The following is a 7552-nucleotide window of genomic DNA, read 5'->3' on the forward strand; positions in this document are numbered from 1 at the left end:
CAACAGGTACTGCTGAGGGAAGTTTCTGTGTCACCACTGCTGTGCAGTTGCTTCACTCAGCGTATATCCAGCTCAACCAGATTCTTCTTGGCATAGCTACATGCGCCTAGACAACAGCTGGTAAAACTAGAGTTATTAGGGTGGGGGTGATATTTTTTTTATTGCTTATTTACCTTAAGAGTCAACCTAGATGTGCCAGTGAGCTATTGGCTTAGACCAAGCTACAGAGTAAATAATTCCTTGTGCTATCCTTTCATCAAAGATGAGAGTTACAAAGCAGCTTGCCTCTGACTCTCTAGAATAAATCCAGTATACATCATTATGCAGTGTAAGTAAAAAGGTAGTGACTTATAGAATTATTTTGTTTAGAAAAGACCTCCAAGATCATAGAGTCCAACTGTCATCCTAACACCACCATGGCTGTTAACCACATTCTGAAGTGCCATCTTCACACGTTTCTTGAACACCTCCGGGGACAGTGACTCCACGACCTCCCTGGTCAGGCTCTTCCAATGCCTGACCACTCCTTCTTTAAGGAATTTTTTCCTAACATCAAATTTAAACATCCCCTGGCACAATTTCAGGCCATTTCCTCTTGTTCTGTCACCTGATACTATGGAGAAGAGACCAATCTCCCACCTCACTCCAACCTCCTTTCAGGTAGGTGTACATAGCAATGAGATCACCCCTCAGTCTCCTCCAGAATAAACAACCCCACTTCCCTCGGCTACTTCTCTTAATACTTATTCTCCAGACCTTTCACCAACTTTGATGCCCATCTCTGGAAATGCTTCAGCACCTCAGTGTGCTTCTTGGCATGAGGGGCCCAAAACTGAATATAGTATTCACAGTGTAGCCTCACTAGTGATGACTACAGCACAGGGCACAATCACTTCCCTAAATCCTGCTGACCACATTATTCTTGATCCAGGCCAGAATGCTGTTTGCCTTAGCCACCTGAGCACACTGCTGTCTTGTGAATGCATATTAAAAATAGTTAGAAGTAATTAGTTTGTTTTTTAATTTAAAAAAAAAAACTTTCAGAAGGCGCATCCACTTAAGTTTGTGCCTAACATGCATCCAAACACTTGCTGTGGTTTTAATACTCCTTGGCAGTGTAACAGGGCTGTACATTAAACTTGTGATTGGCAGAGCTCCAAAGCAGCAGCAGCCTATCTTCCTGCAAGATAGAAACCTAGGGGTTTGCATTTTATCTTTTTTTTTTTTAAGGGTTAGAGCTTCCAAAGGACTGTCAGGAGAGCTTGGTTTATCTATTTCGTATCAAGACAGCTATGAATCTGAGTCTTAAATGGGTAGTTAATTCTTTACATATATAATACCTTAGAGCTATTTTGCTTGCCTATTTGAAACTGAGGCATAACACAAATCTGTTGAACTTTGCCACATTGTTCTCATGCTGAGGTCTTAATATTTGAGTGGTATTTTAAAAAGATATGAAAATTAAGTCTTCATTTGAATCCTCTAAACAATGAATGATCAGCTATCCTCATGGGAAAGAATATTCTGGGATGACATTGCTCCTTAGAAATACTCTAAAAGGGTTTATCAGTTGTGCTACATCATCTGGTCTTCAAAATTCATTTATAAATACTGGGGCAGAGCCATCAGCACCACATCCAACTTCTGTGACAAAACTTGTAAAGCTTCTGTACTCACTATGTCTGCCCTTTCCCTTCTTCTTCCACAAGGTCTGATTTGCAAGAGAGGGATACAAGAAGTTCAGAATTTGAGGTGGATGCTTATTTTCTTCTCTTACTTGAACCTTTCCTATCGAGCTAAGTCTTGGCTGCAGTGTCAGTGAGGGTACAGACTTGTTAACTGCCCAGATATGAAGAACTGGAGATGCTTAAAAGGAACAAAATCCTCCGTTGTCATTTTTCTGAACAAAGCTGACTAATTAGGGATGGAATAGTAGACTGAAGCTGCCAATCTTTGGGATTGATATTTTAAGATAGCCAATTTAAAAGCCTTTTAACTTTTTCTTGGGTTCCCTTGTGGCATCTCCAGGAGAGGTTATTCCTGAGAGTTTGTTCTTTATAAAGTCTCCAGAGAAGCAATTGTGGAGGAACACTGGTGTAGTGGAAAAATGATATATTGAAAGTATCAGCTGGCGAACATGATTTCACCACAGCTCTGGGCAGATATCACTTCCAACTATGTGGAATGGAATGATTTTATCATGGGCACGTACTCCTGTATTTTCTAGTTGTGTCTAACAGGATGTCAAGCTTATCACTTCGAATCAAATGTTTCAACTGAGCAACTTGTTAACTCTTTTCATTAACAACAGCAAAACAACAACAACAAAAAAGCTTTGACTTACACATCCATGTCAAAAGTGCATTTTTAGTTTCCCCAGTATAAACACCAAACCTATTACTTCTTTTAATGAGATGTTGTAAATGGAATTTTAAAGTTTGTTTATAGTCTTTTAAGATCTTTATTATTTTCTGATCTTAAAAGTGGGGACGTTAATTTCTTGCTCTAGGCACTAAGCCATGTCTGGAGAAGGTCTGAAGATATTCAAGTAAGAAAAACAAATTAGGGAAGAGTATAATTATTGTTTGAAACTAATTTAAATTTATTGCCAGCCTAACTGCATCAGGATTATTTTAAAATATTTTAAATTTATTTTCTTTTTTAAAAAGAAGAAAGGTTGCTCTGGAAAGCCTCCTGTGCTTTCTGGGCTCAGAATTTCTCAGTTATAATCTCAATTATAACACCAGGTGAGGAGGTACTACCTGAACGAGCTGCCTGCCTCACTGCCAAAAACATACCTGGTGGAAGTTATTGAAACTATCCCCTCACCCCCTGACATTAATGAAAAGACTAATCTTCTCTAAGTCTCTTCTAACCTAGCAATCTCTTGAGGGGATGGATCCATGATTAAAAATCAGAGGGAAGGCAGCTGTCTTTTTATCCTCTCTTAATTATTCTGTGGTAGTTGATAGGTGTTGATTTCCTGGGAGTGTCATGGTGATGGAGGTTACATTTCCCGGTGTTGTTGGGACTAAATGTTCAGAGGGGGGTTACTTGTTTGGATGGTTTAGTGGAAGCTTTGGAGATGGAAAGAGTGAGTCTTGTTTTCTGTGATTTCATCTGCCTTTTATTTAGAAACATGCACCTAAAGGCCAAAAACAGCTATCCAATGTCAAGGCAAAGAAGGCCTCTTTAATTACCTGTCTTCATTTTTTTTTTTTCTTCCTTTTTTATCTTTTTCTGTACCACACCAGCTGGTGGCTAGGGTGGTTTTAGAACAAGTTTAATTAAAAAGCTTGGTGAATAAACTCCAGTAAGTTCTGCAGGATTGAGAGAGGTGATCCTGCCACTTTACTCTGCTCTTGTGAGACCTCATATGGAGTACTGCACCCAGCTCTGGTGCCCTCAATGCAAGAAGGACATGGACCTGATGGAGGAGGTCCAGAGGAGGGCTGTGAAAGTGATCAGGGGGCTGAGGCATCTCGCCTACAGCAACAGGCTGAATGAGCCGGGATTGTTCAGCCTCAAAAAGAGAATGTTTTGGGAGACCTAATAGCAGCCTCCCAGTACCTGAAGGGGCCTACAAGAAGGACGGAAAGGGACTGTTTGCAAAGGCCTGTAGTGACAGGATGAAAGGCAATGGTTTTAAATTAGAGCTTGGTAGTGCCCAGCTCTCCAGGCTGGGTTTCAGGGAATGTTTACAACTTTGCACATTTTGTATGACACTTCTGCTCCCTCCAATGCCCCTACTGATTTGCTTGCTTGGTTAAACAAGTGCAAGAGGGGTAATAGTCTTCTGTCCTTTAGCCCTGCTCTGTCACACCTTGGTGGCAATAATTGCCAGTGCTTTTGTTAACTGCGTTACTTTCTAATGCAGCTACCTTTCTTCTTCAGGGAGAGTCAACCTCCAGCCCAAGAAATAATGCCCCTGTTGTCTGAGAATGGGTTATTCTGGGTGCCTTGGCAATACTTATGTCCAGTGACATTAATCTGTTTGTGCCTCAGTTTCAGCATCTTGGAAGTAAACTTGGAAAAATTAATCTTGCAAGAAAGTGGGAGAGAGAAGGGATGCTTTGAAAGTATTCAAAGTTAGGTCAACAGAGGGACGTAAAAGGATGTCTCTTCTCATAAAACAGGAAAAACACTCAAGGTAGAGATTTCTACTCTTAGTATTTACTAAAATGAAAAGTTAACAATAAGCAAATAACTTTGACCATGAATCTGTCTGTTTGGTTTCTTCTGCAGCCCTCTCCCATGACAGCTGCATGAAGCAAAGACAATGTACAATGTGACAAAACCTGATGCATGAGATAGGTCTGGATGTGTAAAATCTCGGGCCCAAGCACATTCAGCTGATTGCCTGCACACGTGCAAACTCATTATTTCTTTGTCTAATTCTTCTAAGTTGGAAAGATATGTCAGTGGTGAGCTGTGCCTTCTGGATATGTTGCTATACCCATCACCAGTTTTTCATAGTCTGAAATCTTACAGCTGAAACACCCTTCCCCATGCTGATAATAGCAGTTGGGCTATTCCCACTAGCTGACCACAGGTAACTACTCTTGTTTTAGGAGATGTTGTGGTTCCAGTCAACATGAGCTATGGTAATACAGCTATAAAATTAAAATTCAAACTGTATGAAAATCAGGTATTTTAAAAGACTAGATTTGTGGGTGGTTTTCTTTCCTCTGGGAGACAAGACTTTCAAACATCAGGCACCTTCCGTGAGCAATAACCATAAGTGCCCAAGTGTGACTTACTTTTAGTACCTGAAAGTGCATTTTATTATCGTGCAGGATGAAAATTTTAGTGTGGTACTCCAAAGCAGATCCCATTGTGCTTCTCCCGTAGACACACTAGCTGTAAAACATCCAGTCTTGGTGAAAAACTTGCTTCCCAGCCCATTACTGGAATGGGTCCGTTATCCCCTTCATATATCCTTCCGCCTCCACATCTGTGTCCCTGGAGTGCTTTGGGCAGAAATGCACTGAGGGCAGAACCTCCCTTTCTGTGCTTCATGGCTGCTCCCATTTCCAATTCATTTTTGCTGAGCATGTTATCACTTTGTACATGCTTTTAATTTCCTTTAAGTTCTAAACATTTGATGTGCTGTGGCAGAGGTGGGCAGTTAGTAATTCTGAAATTCAAGCTGCTGCCTTTTTTATTTGTCTATAGATACAATTGTGTGTAATTACTGACATCTTACTACTTTTGTGAGCTGCTGCCTGCATTTGCTTTGACTTTGAATTTCCTGATTTCTGAGCAACTAATTCTAAAAACACTAAAAAAACCCACCAAAACACAAAAATAAGACAGATGTATTTGGTTTGGAGTTCTCTGAAAACCTGAAGTTACTGAATTGAAATACACAGAGCTTCAACCAGCTCTGATTTCTATATTATAAATTTGCATTTATAATATAATGAAACTGAAAACTGGCACCATTTCCTGTTGTTACAGTGCGGAGAGCTGGAATTCCTCTCCCACGCTGACAATAACCAGGCTAACTCAGTTTGGAAGCAGATGCAGCTGTGTTTACAGGCAAAACTACAATCTATGGTGAAATGGGATGAATATGTACAAATACACACTATTCACAATATTCACAAATATGTACAATCAACAGATGAACACAACAAAGCTCCCTGGCTCCCCCAAGGGGCCCCCACTTCTTCCCTGTCCCTCCCCAACCTCCTTCCCCAGAGCAGGCGAAAGGGAAGAAAGCCAAGAAGCGGAGAGAGGTTTGTTAAACTTAGCTTGTCAAGGTCAATATGCCAGTATGTTATCTGCAGCCAGAAGAGAAATGCAGAGTAGACAGACTGAGAGAAGACGGACTGCCCGTAACTCGTTTTGAGTACTGACTCTTAAACATTTCTATCTCTCCAATGGAAGTGTTTAGAATAATCATTATTTTGCTTTCTTGCACCCAATAGTGATTTATTTACATTCTTTCACTTTGATGCTCGAACTTCATGAGAAAAAAATTAAAGGTATAGCTTTAAAACTATCACACATGTGCCTTTGCTATGACATTTGATCACATGCAAAGGAAAATGACAGATGTGGCTTCTCTCTCATGTTTCAGCATTGGAAAAGAAGAATCCAGGCATAAATATATTCCATCTTACACAAACATACTTCCTGAGATGCAATTATTTTTCCAAATGCAAAGTGGCAGGCTTCCAAGTACCTAAATACCCTCTGGAGTTTAAAGTACATTCTTCAGTCATTCTAAACGGAAAGTGGGATGGATATCAAGTTGCTGTGTGACACCTGCTAGGGTAAATCACAAGGCTCATGGAGTAATGTAGGTAATTTCATTATGACTTGAGAATTAAAAGGTACATAAAGGCTGATAAGAAGAGAGGGAAGATGTGTTACAGTGTGAAGTTTGAAAGTAGCATGGTTGGGATTACCCAGATGTAAAAATTATCTCAGACTTGCCTGGCTTGCCCCTTCCAATGGTGCTGAGATTACTGGAAATAGAGGGTTCTCTCCTAACATCCCCCATCCTGCAGAACATCACATTGCTGCAGACCTGCACCTGTGCGTCTTTGAGGACTTGCAACCCTACTCCAGGTAGGGTTTAAGGGATTGGTAGGACCAGTTGCCAAACAAGATTCCATATAACACAAATAAGATGAGCAAGCTCTGGCCCTTGCTGCTAGGTAGATTTTTGACTGCAGGGTCTGTTGAGCCTTGTTAAATGATGGATTTAACTTGAATCCTGTTTTACAAAGTTTACCAGACTCTTTCTTCATAAATCACACTGGTGATTTATAAATTGGTGATTCAAATTAAGAAAATGCAAGTTCTCAATAAGTAGCCATAAAGTGCATGTCTCTAACAATTATTTCCATCACTATGATTTCATAATCAAGCCATTGACTATGTCATGCCCAACAGACCAGAAGTTTCAGGTTAGATGCATCAGGAGAAAATAGGCACTCAAATGCCTTGTTTTGTGTGAAAGTCCGGTGTTCGCCAGCCACTGGTGCTCGTGTAGCCTCCACTTGACCCCTTAGCATGGAACTGAACTCAGGTCTGTCATATATTTGGCTGAGTGCCAAAGTTGTTGGAGTTCTTGGTAAAACGGTGGCTTTTTTGAGGGTTTTGTGCAGTTGGAGTAGGCTTGTCAGAGAAGGTCTCAGTCTGAGGCAAGAGGGAATCCCTGTTTTAAGGATGCTGAGGGAACTTTTGTATGAGGTGGGCCTTGAAATGGTCATCAAGGCCAGCCAGTTATGCTTGTACCCAGAACCAGATGCATGGGGGTTATCCCTGGGAATGCAGCCAGTTCAGCTGCTTGTAATGAGCAACAGGGGCTTTGTGCATGACAATGGGACCAAGGAAAGGACACAGTATGTATCAATGGTAGGTGGAGCGCAGGGGTGCTACCTTTTCCTTCTGCATTGAAACCTCAGTGAGGAAGGGTCTCTTATTATTGCATTTTGATTTAGGAACATAGGGGAATGAAGTTAATGCACTTATTCAATATGCCTGGTGGAAATATTTTAAGACTACCTTCTCTGTGTAACTATCTTGACTGTTAGGA

The sequence above is a fragment of the Indicator indicator genome, chromosome 1 (assembly GCF_027791375.1).
Source record: "Indicator indicator isolate 239-I01 chromosome 1, UM_Iind_1.1, whole genome shotgun sequence".
Taxonomy (NCBI): Eukaryota; Metazoa; Chordata; class Aves; order Piciformes; family Indicatoridae; genus Indicator; species Indicator indicator.